Source organism: Piliocolobus tephrosceles, chromosome 14 (assembly GCF_002776525.5).
Source record: "Piliocolobus tephrosceles isolate RC106 chromosome 14, ASM277652v3, whole genome shotgun sequence".
In the NCBI taxonomy this organism is placed as follows: domain Eukaryota; kingdom Metazoa; phylum Chordata; class Mammalia; order Primates; family Cercopithecidae; genus Piliocolobus; species Piliocolobus tephrosceles.
In genome coordinates, this window is record NC_045447.1 from 77,834,883 (window position 1) to 77,849,346 (window position 14,464).

General features: G+C 41.6%; 1 protein-coding gene across 1 annotated transcript in view; it reads right to left on the reverse strand.

Moving 5' to 3' along the window:
• The window catches only part of SLC1A1 (solute carrier family 1 member 1), a 92,964-nt gene that overhangs the window by 26,709 nt on the left and 51,791 nt on the right, over positions 1-14,464 (reverse strand). The window lies entirely within an intron of this gene.

The window sequence follows — 14,464 nt, forward strand, 5'->3', positions numbered from 1 at the left end:
CTGGAGTGCAGTGGTGTGATCTCGGCTCACTACAACCTCCGCCTCCCGGGTTCAAGTGAGTCTCCTGCCTCAGCTTCCCGAGTAGCTGGGATTACAGGTGCACACCACCATGCCCAGCTAATTTTGGTATTGTTAGTAGAGATGAGGTTTCACCATGTTGGCCAGGCTTGTCTCAAACTCCCGACCTCAGGTGATCTGCCACCTTGGCCTCCCAAAGTGCTGGGATTTCAGGTGTGAGTCATCATGCCTGGCCTGAGATAGTTTTTTTTTTTTTTAACACTTGAGAAATCATGTAACTAATGATAGTTTTCCTTTCTGCCCTTTCCAGGAAGCTTAGGCTCAACTGGAAAAAATAATGTTTATATACAATTATAAAAGTAATATATATTCATTATAATTATCTGAAAAAGGAGAAAAGGTAAAGATGACAACAAAAATCACATCATCTCATCAACCAAGTTAATATTCTGGTGAATTTTCTTCTAATATTTTTCTCAATTTTTTGTAAACAGCTGAGAGAATTTTATAGTTTTTAACCCTCTCTCTTCTTAATATTGTAGTTGTAAGCATTTTCCCTCACTGTTACAAACTCACCCTGAGGATAATTTTAATGGCTCAATAATCTGTCATGTGGCTATACCAGAATGGATTTAATGATCCACTTATTGCTGGATCTTTAAATGGTCCTGGGGCCAAATTCACAGTAATGTCATTATCCATTCTGGTTAGTGTGTTTCCTTCTTCTTTTCATGATTTTCAAATTGCGTCTGTGTAAACAACCTTATTGTGTATAGCTTTTATTGTGAGACATCTTAAAATTTCTATTTGAAAGAGGAAAGATATTAATAAATAATTTCCCAGGGCACAGGTAATGTCAGAGACTTACGATCATATGATTAGATCTCACTTCAAATGGTTCTTGGCTACCAGTAATATGACTGAGTGTTGCCCAGATTTGAAAGGGCTGTCTAGAGTGTCAAGGACAGCTGGATTAGAGGTGGAAGGCAGGTATCCCTCCTTGCCAGAAACCCTTGCTCTCTGTCAAAGATGCTCATATAAATGGAGTCAAAAGCCGTTCTCCAATTGGACTTGGACATGGGAAATGGGCCGAGTTGAGAAACAATTGAATCATCTTTCAGCAAGCTGTCACTGGAGGTTTCAGACACTACCCAGCCTGATTTCCAAAATGAGGGTCATATTTTGAATCAAAGGATCGTTATAGAAAATGATTTTGCATATTCAGCACACATGAGTTGTCCCATAACCATTTGCAAAGCCTAAGGTACAGGGTAGCAGGAAAAAGGAAGAGGTTGACACAAGGCAACCCCAAGGGAAAGGGAGTAAACCTGTATGGCTATCAGCATGCATAGGTAACTTTTATGTTCATTTCCCACACTAAAAGGCCTATCCATTTTTTTTAAGTGACTGGAGGATTATGCTTCTCATATATAATCATACATATTTGATGTACAGGAAAAATCTGCAAGGAAGTGATCACCATTATGATGACAGAACAAGTCATTTCTCACTCTAAACACACCATTTCTCTGGCTGTTGATTGCTCCTTTGGAAGTTAATATTTTGAGAGAAGGTGCTCTGGCCTCTGTAGTAGCTACCCCAGAATGTTGTTAAGGGGCCATTCATCAACCTCTGGGAAAAGATTGTGCAATTGCCATATAATGGGCATACTGCAATAGTCACATTCTAGAATAATTTTTATGATAGATTCTATTTGATTTGAGAAAAATGCAGTTTGCTGTGTTGAAGAGTCTTTTCCTCACAGTAAGACAACGAAAGGTAACAATTAGGCAAGCAACAACAAAAAAGTCAAGAGAGATTGAAGGCCAAAATTCAGAAACAAATTCACTATCTCATGTTTAGTTTAGGTCTCTTAAAGAGCAAATCATAATGCAAATATGTAAGCTTGCTAAGTATATTATATGATTATAAAACATGTGCCTATTTCATTTTAGAGCTCAGTGTATTGTTTTGATAACTATAATAATTATTTCTAACAAAAATCATAGGTTAAAAAGAAACAAAAAGAATCACCACCTTAACAGACTCCAAGTAACTCATCTGTAGCCCTAATATGGGATTTATTTTCAGATATATTGTCCTTCTTTGGTAGATGTGTAATTTAAGCAGACTCCAGCCCCTAAAGCGCTGACAAGTGAGAGTCACAGAGCGGTTACAGAACTGTTCTAGGAGATGTGTTTAGTGGCCTTTCAGGATTTTCTCCCAGCAGTGAAACAAATTAAATCTATGTGGGTAATTGTTTCCAGCATATGTTAATATGTCTTAATTTGTCTTAATGATTTGGCCATGGGCTGGTGCCTCTGCTTGTACTCCAGGACTCAGCTGGCAATAAAAGGCTTGATAATAATGAGATCTTGGTGAAAATATCTTAAACAAATACATCCCCAAGTAGACATCCAACTTCCCCTCTGTCCTGGAGCACAGCAATTATCTTGCAGTAACTTTCGCATGGTCCTTTGTTTTCCATTCCTCTAATCTACCTCCATCCTACCGTTTTCCCAGATATATCAGATATTTACTCAAATCAACAATTATACTTCTCTGCACTGTATAGTTACCTCTACCTCTGTACAGTTACCACTGTATAGTTACCCTCTACCTCTCTAGTCATCAATATGGGGGCAGAGCTGGCTCCCAAGTCCAGGCTCTTGCATGATTTATAATGCATTGTTGGGGATAAGAGTGGTGACCACTATAGAGGGAGAGAACAGATACAGGGAAACAGCCTAATCTTTGAAAACCTCTGTAAATAGGAACATTACAGAACTTAATGATCATAAAATGTCTGTCTGGATGGTTGTAAACACCCCACCTGCCACTAATATCAATAATGATGAGGATGATAATTATAATACAAATAATGATAATGACAATAAACACTATAGTGACTGCATGTTAATGCATCATCTTTAATTCTCATTATAACCCAAGGAGGCAGGCATTATTACGCCCATTTTACAGAGACAAAACTGTAGCTCAGAAAGGCTAAGTACCATATAATCATAAAGCTGGTAAGGTGAGTGGTAGAGCTGGGATACCAATCTACATTTTACCTCAAAGGCCATATTCTTAACCACTATTCCATATTGACTCTATCCATGTGTGACAAAATTCTAGACTAGCGCTGCCCAGTCGAGCCTCCTGACAGAAAGGTTCTGTTTTTGTGCTGTCCCCTGCAGTAGCCACAAAGTGCACATGGTTAGCAAGCACTTGGAAAGTGGCTAGTGTGACTGACGAACTGAGTTTTCATTTTAGTTAATATATATTAATTTAATTTTTTTTTTTAATTTTAAAGATGAGGTCTCACTATGTTGCCCAGGCTGGTCTTGAACTCCTGAACTCAAATGATCCTCCCACCTTGGCCTCCCAAATTGCTAGGATTATAGGTGTGAGCCACTACACCTAGCCAATTTTAATTAATCTCAATTTAAGTAGCCACACATGGCTAATGGCTATCCTATTAGACAGCCCAATGTCTCTAGACCCTACCAGTGTTTAGCATTTAGTGTGTGCTCAACAATGTTGAATGAACAAACTACAGCTTAACTCTATTATCAAATTCAGGAAAAGTTCTTTGCCTTGCAAGCATGGGCAGGGGAAAGGAAGATGCTAAGCCCAAATCTCCTGGCACGTAGTTCCATCAGTGCACTGACTGTATTGCTCTAAGGCCTGAAGCTTATTCTTCACTGGGCCCCCGGTGCCTTAAATAAGGTGCCCTAAGAATGTTTGTACTTGAAGCTTTCTACAGGACAGAAAGAGCTGCATTTTTTACAAGTAATCCTCTCCTTACAAATGACCCTATTTCAAAGATCCACTTGTGGGTTTGAAACTTGGAACTCAGCAGGTAGTCTCCTTAGAAACCACTTATATACATGGTGGTTTAGTTTGGTTCCCAGGGCAGCCAACGAGAACACTTTTCGCCATAAAAGACTCCACAGGGGAACATATGTAACATCTCAGTCTTTTTCAACCTTGTTTTGTTGTTGCTATTGTGCAAACTCAACCCCCAAAGCCTTTTTCCTAATCACCACCCCTGTGAAATTCTAAAACCACGAACTGTATATCTGGTTATATAGTAAATGATACATGTGTTTTTTACATAAAACAAGTAAGATTTTCTCCCCCAACTCACCACCACCAAATAAAAACAGCTTTTGCTGCCTTGGGGACAATATTGTCTTGGTAAGAACTTGTGGTCTAGCTCAATGAATGTTGACTGTGAGAATGAGAATCCAGGCACTAGACTCTTACTGGCGGGACATCAGAGAGCAGGCCCACCTTAGTCCCAGACAAGTAAAACCTCATTTGCACTTTATTTCTGAGTTTTTGCTCTCAAAGGCCACCTGTGTTTCTTGCTCTCAGGCCATCTTTGGTGGCTGGCGAGGTCTAAAGGACCCCTTCGCTTTACAGTTCACTATCAGAACTCGTTTCACCTGGGAGCTGAAAGCTGTCCTATAGGAGGTGATAAATGAGAGGGAACCAAGCAGGTGTGATGGCATCTGCACAGAAATTAGCAGTGAGGATTTAAAATGTTTATAGTAATTGGACAGTAACTTTATTTCTGTTGAATGTAATAATAAAAAATAGGGGCCAGGCATAGTGGCTCACGCCTGTAATCCCAGCACTTTGGGAGTCCCAGGCAGGTGGATCACCTGAGGTCAGGAGTTTGAGACTAGCTTGGCCAACATGGTGAAACCACATCTCTACTTAAAACACACACACACACACACACACACACACACACACACACACACACACACATTTGCTGGGCGTGGTGGCGCCCACCTGTAATCCCAGCTACTCAGGAGTCTGAGGCAGGAGAATCTCTTGAACCTGGGAGGTGCTGGTTGCATTAAGCCCATATCAGGCCACTGCACTCCAGCCTGGGCAACAAGAGTGAAATTCCATCCCCACCCCCTCCAAAAAAAAAAAAAAAAAAAAAATAGGGCTAGTATTTCGTATGTCTATTTTTAATATAATTTTTCTAGTAATTTGCTCTAACTATGGTTTATGAAGGTTATTGATCTGTAACAGATCAGAAATTTTAACAACTGGATTTGCTCCATCCAGTTGAAAAACTAGATGTTTTGTGAAGCCCTGGTGTGGAGACTAGGTACTGTGGGTTTTCAAAGGAGCCTGAGCTGTCACCAGATTGAGATGACCAGGAGAGGCTTGATGGAACAGGTGGCACCTGAACTGGGCAGAAAAAGAAGAGCACGGTTCCAGTTCCTTGTGAGCCCAGAGTTGTCCATTGAACCTGGGACAGTTTTGAGGCTGGGCTGTGGCCTAGAAACAGGGATAAAATCCCCAGTTGTCCTTGGAAGTCAGGGGCACCTGCTAGCTCTTTATTTTAGGAAAAGGCATTTATTTGCTTTTTTCACCTCAGGAGAAGGCTCTGATGAGCAAGGGTGTTGGCTCCCAGCCAAAGCAGTAATCATCTGAACTTTTTACAAAAACACTCCAAAGGAAGCAGTTGCCTGGCTAAACAATAGCCTGTTTTAAAAATAAACATCCGAGGGCAAAAGACTCCTCCTAGAGCTCTCTGATTAAGCAACTACCCACTGAGAACAAAGCTTTGGTGACAATCTCTCCACGTTGCTGTTAAGGTATCAAAATTCAATCCCTTATTGGAAGTTCTTTGAGGTCTGGCATTTGGTGGTGTTACGCCATTATAAGTGAACACCACATCCAAGAAACTCACTGTTGCATAGGAGTTAAAACTCGCCATGTGGATGACTTCTGTCTCTGTCACCAGCAGAGAGGCCACCTGTGCAGAGAGAAGGCATGGGCTTTGGTGGGATAGACTGGGCTCAAATCCCAGCCTCCTCCCAGACTCAGCTTCTCCATCTGTAAATTGGAGGATCTGAAATGCCTCTATCGCCTTTAGGTTAATTGTGAGGAGCAAAGTGAACAACCAACTTCAGCTTGCATAGCTGTTGTGAGGATTAGAAACAATGTATAACAGGCCTAATACAATGCTCAGGACACAGTGTGTTCTTAGTAAATAGCCTCCATGGTTACTGAATAAATGATAAAGATGATGCACGTCACTGAGCAAATGGAAGGCATTCAACAAGCATTAACTGATTCATTCCCTCCCTCATTCATTCCTTCACTACATGGTCACTAAAGAGATCTTTTAAAGACATAAATCATGTCATTTTATACATCAGGATAACCCTTCAATGGCACTGAAGATAAAAAGAAAAAATCCTTACCTTGGCCAACAGGCCTTGCAGGGGAGACACCTGCCTGCCTCTCCAGCCCCGCCTTGTGCCATCTTCCTGTCTCATCCTCTCCTTCAGCCTCTTCTGGATCAGACCAAGCTCCTTCCCACCCCAAGGCCTTTGCACAGGCTCTTCCCTCTGCCTGGAGTGCTCTTCCTCACTCTTCATCTGGCTTTTAAGTTCTTTCCTCAGAATCCTTCCCTGATTATCCAGCCTAAACCAGGGTGTCCTGATTTCCTTGCTTGGTATCCTGTGCATATCACGTCTCAACAATTTTTATCATTGGTTTATTATTTTACATCTCTTTCTTGCTAGGTTTTAAGCTCCGTGAAGGCAGGAGACCTAGATATCTGCTTGTTCACGAATGTATACTCAGTGCCCAGCACATAGGAGATGCTCAATAAACATGCTGATTGAATGAATAACAGTTATTTAAGTATGGCTGCCTGCCCTAGATCCCTCTCCCAGGCTCTGGCCCCTTGGCAGCAGAGTGCTGCCAGAACAAAACTTGCCAATTCCAGCTGCTGCCCTTATGATCTGTGTGATCTTGAAAAAGTGGTTTAATCTGTCTTCAACCTCCTGTTTCCTTATCTCTAAAGATGGAGTTAAGGTCCCACCTACTTGACGACTTCATAGGGCTGCTATGAGGATTAAATAAACAGGTTCACAATTTTTAAATTCCAAAATGTTTCTTTTATTCCCCAGGGAAAACAAAGCAGGATGTGATCTTACTTTGTTAATCCAGGGCATAGGCAAATCTCTGCAGCCTTGATTAGTACTCCCTGGATGTTCAAAGGGAAAGGAAGAGGCAAAGGGGAGCATGCAAAATCTTTCCATGCATGCGTCACCTATCACATCTACTTTTCTCAGAGACATTAAGAACTCTCTTAAAATAGGTTATATCTCCACTCTAGGCTATTTGGTGATGTTAACAAAATAAACTGGTCCTTAAGCAGAATCAGCTAAAGGTCCACTTGAAGCCTCTGTCAGCTGGTCCACATTTGAAGTTCAAAACATGCATCAAAAAGCGGTGGGCTCTCCAGGTGCAGTGGTTCACACCTGTAATCCCAACACTTTGGGAGGCTGAGGCAAGTGGATCACTTGAGGTCAGGAGTTCAAGACTAGCCTGGCCAACCTGGTGAAACCTCTTCTCTACTAAAAATACAAAAATTAGCCGGGGGTGGTGGCACACACCTATAGTCCCAGCTACTTGGGAGGCTGAGGCAGGAGAATCTCTTGAACCCAGGAGGTGGAGGTTGCAAGTGAGCTGAGATTGCACCACTACACTCCAGCCTGGGCAACAGAGTGAGACTCTGTCTAAAAAAAAAAAAAAAACAAGAAGTGGTGGGCTGTGTCCTGGTTTTAGCAGTCAAGGAGCTGTTTTAGCATTTTTTTCATTACTATGGAACACGGTGGTATTTGTAGTTAGGACCAGTTTTTCAGAAGACTCCATGAACTTTTTGACTCCTGAACTTATTGTCCAGTAAAAGCATTAAACACACCCCAAAGAATCTGAGGAACTCAGCTGTTCTTTTCCAAAGTCCATATGAATGCTCTGACAGCAGCAGCTAGCAAATGGCTCGGTGAGACTTTTCCGGGTTTTTGCCACAACCTAAATATGACTGAGCTGTCTCTTTGCTTCTCTTTCTCCATAAAATTGGTATCTCAGACTTCTAGGCAAAAGCTTGTTACATGCTGGTGAACTTTACAAACTGATGGCAGAGCAAGTCTTTTTATATTGTTCTCATTTCCAGAATGAATGCATTCAGTGTGTTCATAGCTGCGTAGCTCAATTCTAATATTGGCCCTGTAGATTCTGCTGCCAGTTCAGGTACTTTGTAGGAACTTCTGAAGGTCTCAGACAATAAAGAGTAAGTAAAAAAATTGTATAGCATTCTAGATGTGCTATGAAACATTATTATTGTCCATATTTTAAAGCCGAGGACAAGTTAAGTAAAATCCAAGGTTTCACAGCTAATCCATGGCAGAACCAGGATTCAAACCCAGGCAGTGTGGCTCCTGTCTGTGCTCTTAACCACTAGACTCTCCTGCCCCTCTAGGATAGATACTTGTTCAGGTGTCCCTCTATAGAGAATGGCACAGGTGGGAGTCACTGCTAGAATTGCTTCCCTCACCTACAGGCTCAAGTCCAGTCCCCTTGGCAAGGCACACAAGGCCAATAAACCCTTGTGCTCACCCCTTCCCTCGCATTCCTCTTCCCCACGTTTCCAGCATTCCACTTCAAGTCTCACTGTCCTCCCAAGATGCTATTTTGGGAGGACAAAGATGCTATTTTCTTCTGCCTGGAATACCCACCCTCTTCCGTTCACTTGATTTCTATGCTTCCTTCAAAATGGCTCCTTCTAATGTCCCCTGCACTGTCCTCATTCCCAGAAAGTGCTTATCACACAGCATTGAAATGTACTCTTTCTTGCTGAGATAAGACTTAATTTTACACCTCGTGTGTCTAGCAGAGCCTGGCTCATTAAAGACGGAATGAATGAATAAATAAATGAATGAATGGTCTCCCAGGCCCATGCATCCAGTATATAGAAGGTCCTTAGAATCCCTTTTTAAATAATAAAATCAGGTTATCTTACAGCTGAACAGAGCTATGAACAAGTCTAGTACCTGTGTAGTCAGAAAGAAGGCTCATGCATGGTTGATTCTCTGGGCTTCAGTCTCAGGGAAAGACTAAAGCAGGGCATATTTATCTCTTGCCACTATTCATTTTATTACTTGCAAATGACATGTTCATTATGGGAACTCTTCCTTATACACTATGTGGTTGTTTTGTCTTTGGAGGCCAGGCATTACACAGATCAAATTGATGCAATAAGTCCTTTGGCTTCAACAGCTGTATTTTAACTCAACACAAATGTCTTGATAATCTTAGGGAAAGGAGCACTTAAAGTGCAGGAAGAGCCCACTTGTTCCAGATGTTGCAAATGAGGCAAGAAGTTCACTCGACTGTACAGTCTTAGGCAACAACCTTGTCTTCCTGCCTGGAGTTTTAAGTTTATAAACCACCTTGAATGGCAATTTTCATAGAAACTAAACTGTATAACGGACCACCAATGTTTCAAGAAAAGAATGCATACTCCTCCCCCATAGCTAAAATTGACATTAAATGCTCTTAGCCACCTACGTTTATGAACAGTAGCTTATATTTACTAGCAAGTCGTACAACAAAGTGATGTGCGTCTTCAAGTCTTACAATTCTTGCTAACGAGGGACTCCTGGACCTGACTATCAGATGACCTCAGCTCTGTGACCATGTGAGTGGTAGGTCCTAACCCTCTTATACGTGGTTTTCTGTTAGTCTGTTTTCATGCAGCTGGAGTTAACAAATGTTAGCTGAATAAAACTGAACCTTGTCTCGGGGAGGCACGTGGCATGGTTCTTTTCATAGGAGGATGTGGGATTGTTTCCAGATACACAGCTGCCTCTGAGTAAATGAATACATAGCCTTTAAAAAAAAGCCTTCCTCAGCCCCAAATATTTAAGTGTGTCATCTGCTGTAAAGCCTGAGTTTACAAATAAGGTGTTCTAAGACTGTCACCAACTGCACTTTATTCTGCTCATCCTCTATTCTTCAGTCTCTTCAGTGCATTCATACTCATTGCCAGATGCGGTAGTTTATTTTATTACCTGGATTCAACCTCAACTAGATTGTATCTGGAGTGTCAGAGTCTCGCTAGGCAGGGGTCAGCTCCTGGCTGGCCTCCTGTTTTTGTAAACGAATGTTTTGCTGGCACACAGTCACCCTCAATCATTTACATACTGTCTGTGGCTACTCTCCCAGGACAAACAGAGTTGGGTAGTTGGGCAAAATACACAGGGCCTGTAAAACCTAGAACATTTACTATTGGGCCCTTTATAGAAAAATCTTGCTCAAAAGGCAACCAACTCTCATATGTATTCTACATCTGGCTGTTGTTTAATAAATACTGAATATACCTAAGGTTTTATAAGGCTTTAAACTTTTTTACTTGGTTAAAAAGTAGGGCAGGTGCGGTGGCTCATTCCTGTAATCACAGCAGTTTGGGAAGCTGAGGTGGGAGGATCACTTGAGGCCAGAGATTTCAGACCAGCCCTGGCAATATATCAAGACCCTATTGCTACAAAAGTAAGAATTAGTCGGGCATGGTGGTGTGCACCACGTGTAGTCCCAGCCACTAGGAAGACTTAGGTGGAAGGATGGCTTGAGTCCAGGAGTTCAAGGCTGCAAAGAACTATAATAGTACCACTGCATTATAGCCTGGGCCGCAGAATGAGACCCTGTCTTCCCACCCTCTCCCAACAAAAAGTAGTAGAAAACCTCTGATCTTATGGTTGAGGTCAAGCCCTAAAAATTTTGAAATCCTAATGTGAAAGCTGGAGTAACAATTATCTAAAAGTCTGGAACTTTTTTTGTTGTTGTTGTTAATCTTCCAGGGGTAGAGTGTTAAATTTATCTTTGGAGAAGCTCCTCAATTGTAAATCCAATCACCCAACCAGTGTCTGGTGGAAACTGAAAGTTATTGATAAACAAAACACAAATATTTTCTCCTGACGTCTAGTGTTTAGTAATGTGACTTGTTCAGGAAGCAGAATCAGTACTAGGACTCACACTCAGTGGCCTGGGGGAGAGAGGAGGGAAAGGAGGGATTTTTCTTGGCTTGATATCTGCTTGGCTTGACATCCACTGAGCTGCAAACTGGTGCTGTTTCTTGAGGAGCTGTGTGTGCTCTTGTTTGAGCAGGCGTTTATAGGAAATCCAGAGCTGCGACATCACAGGAACAGTTAGGAATGAGCTTCTCCTTGCTCTGGAGGAAGAAATGTGCACAAGAACTGGCATGGACTTGGCCCAGCCTGACCTGGACAGACTCCCAAGTTCTACAGGCAGGGTGGTTGCAATAACCCAGCAGGTACTATGGTATGGAATCTACTGAAGGCTCCTGATGGGGTCCATGAGGAATGGCTATCCCCCTGTGGCTGTGAGGGGGGTTTTCTCTGAAGTGGATATTCCACAATGGCAAGCATCCCAGGAAGAGGTCACTCCAGGTCAGGACAGGATGGCCTGAGTGCTAGTGGAATTTTTCCTTCTTAGAACCTGGTGTCAGTTCTGGGATCTGGGGTGCAGGAGAGCTTGGAACACCTTTAGTGGAGAGATGAACTCCAGCCTCCTGAAGGCAAGCTAGCAGCTAAGCAGAGGGGCATCCCTGTTAAGGGACCCTGGGAGCCCCTTCAAGGAGCAGCTGGATGTCACCATTGGTGTTTCATCTGCTTTCGGTTACCTTTAGCAAAGATTATGTCCTGAGTAGCAGTGTGGTCTTAGCTGTACTTTGGAGAATTAAGCTTCTGTTCCTGTCTTAGGATGGAGGAGCAAAGAGGGGAACTCCTTAGGTCACAGGGGTAGTGGCAGCCACAGCAGACACCAGAAGGTGCAGCTGTGCCCACTGGAGTGCTTCTGGCCCAGGTGGGGGTGGTGGTGAGCAAAGTAATGAGCATCCAGGAAGGATGCTCAGGGGACCTCTGGGAGTGGGACTGGAGGTGCTGTTCTGTTCCTGTGCCGGTCATAGGAGGCTCCAATCATCATAATTTAGTTTTGGGAAGTATTAAAGAAAATGTGACCTGAATTTAAACTCACTGGCTAGTGAGACCTGGACCAGGATTTTTCCAGAGCCACAATTCTCAGGCATATTCATAAGCTATTTCCTGTTATTTCTCTGGTGGTTTGACATAAATACGGTTTACAAGACCAAATGTTAGCAGACCCCAAACACAGATATTCCTCAGCATGGCAGGAGCGTGTTCTTTGCAATGTAATTTATGGGTAGGATTCTATTAGTACCCACAATGACTGTCTCTGAAAATGTCTTGAGTTTATATCAACTGTGCCATTTTTTTTTTCTGTTTTAAAGTAACTTCGAGACATTATGTCATTTCATAACTCCATATGCATTTAAAAAGTAAGGACATTTTCTTATACAACTATATGCCATTACCGTCTCTAACAAAATCATTAACAATTTATTGACACCATCTAATAGCCAGTCTGTATTCAAATTTCCCTGGTAAATATGACTTCTTAACCGTATCACATAAAAAGGAGTTCTTCCTGTTTTTAAAAAAAGCTATAAAGTGTGTTTTTAAATCTCACCAGAGGCTTTGATGGCAGAATTTTTTTCTACCTGTTAATTTGGCAAGAGAGTTTCCTTTCTGCAGGAGCACAGATTATTAATCTTAGGTCTGAGTTCCAGCTGTGTTTCTCCTTCTGATTTACATATCCTTAGGGGACTCATTCAACCCTCCCCAGCTTCCCACCTGCATCCTCCTTCGGCCTAATAACTGTATACATTAAGCTACCAGCCTGCTGGATTTATGAGGGCATTTGCCATGTGAAATGGCCCTTCCTGTATGTTTTCCATGGCCATCTTCTGGGTGGGGAGGCTGAGGACTACTTCAGAGTTTGGAGGAAGGAGCTGTGTACCAGGTAAAGGTGGCACTGAGCTGGCAGGGGAAGGGAGCAGAGATGGGGCAGAGAAGTGACCAGAGGCAAAATTGGAGGAGCTCAGGGCAGAATCCATCCCCATCTCTTTTATTAAAAATACAAACCAAACAAAGACACATGTTCAGTTGAAAATGTAAAGAAAGCACAATGGATCATGTTTTCTTACTTTCTGGATGTTAACCTTTTGGTTTTGATCACAACTTTTAAAAATGTATATACATTTTAATAAAATTTGGATTGTATACACTATCCTGTTGTGTAATTTTATTTTCCCACTTTATACTGTATTGGGAATGTTTTCAGATGTAATTAAATATGATTCCAAAACAAGTTTTTAACAGTTGCTTAGTATGAAAATTTGTATATTATGTATACATATATATACAATATACATTTGTATACATTTAGGTTGCTTATAATTTATCACCATTACAAAAAAAGTTACCATGAATATCCTTGTACTTAGGAATTTGAACATATCTCTGATTATCTCTTTATGATCAATTCTGAGAAACAGAATCACTGGGTGAAGAGATCAGAACATGCTCCAAACTGTCCTCCAGAAAGTTTGTTCCAATTTATAAGGTAACTGAAAGTGTATGAATGAACTTATTTTCCTATAACTGTGCCAACACCAGTCTTGTTGCTTTTCCTCTCTAATCTGACAATTTAAAACATGGATATGCCATCATTGTCCCAACCCTGCTTTGTTCATATCCCTTGAATCTTTGACTATTTCATTGCTCCAAATCAAAAGATGGGCTGGTGGTTTTGCTCACTGTCTCTAGTTCTTGACTGGCTGCTGTGGGTTTGGTGGAGGAAAAGTGGAGAAATGACTTGACCCATGCTATAGCTTCAAAAGTAGCTGGGCTATGTCAGTGGAATGCTGAGTTGTAAATTATTTTCCTAGATTATTTGCAAGACTGAGCTAACACACAAAACATCCAGACTGCAAAAATCTCACTAGAGGAAGCACCTGTTTCTGGCTTCTGGCCAAAGGTTATACTTCCCAGAAAAAAAAACCAAACCAAACCAAAACAAAACTCACTTATTGACTGCCAAGAGTGGCATGTATTTTCAAACATCTGATATTACAGAATTAGTATATTCATACCTGTATTTTTACCTTTTCTTCTAAAACCTGTTTTAACTCAAGTTTTGGGTTTGCTGCATAATTTGGATCAATCTTCTATACTTCCCCTCATAGATACATGAGTTAAATAGTATTGCTCATCAGGTAGTTTATGCACCTTGTGCAATTGCATGCAAAATACAGTATATACATGTACAATTGTGAAGATTTTCCTTGAAAGGAAGCCTAAAGCTTGCATTGTGTTCTCAAAGGAGCCCAAGAAAAGATTAGGAATCTTTGGCTGAGTGTGGTGGCTCACACCCATAATCCCAGCACTTTGGAAGGTTGAGGTGGGTGGATTTCTTGAGCCTAGAAATTCGAGACCAGCCAGGGCAACATAGGAAGACCCCATGTTTAAAAGAAAAATTTTTTAAAGAATCTTTGATATGGAGAAGATTCTAAGGGGTTATAACTGCAATTCTTATAGCGGCCAGGCAGGTAACGTAAGAGTGAAGTGGACAAGGTATTGGGCAATAGGGAGTTGTGAAGACTATAGCATTCTCAAATGCATTTGCTCCAACTAAATGAAGTAGTTGTCTCAGACCACTGTTGGTAGGTGGGAATATTGGG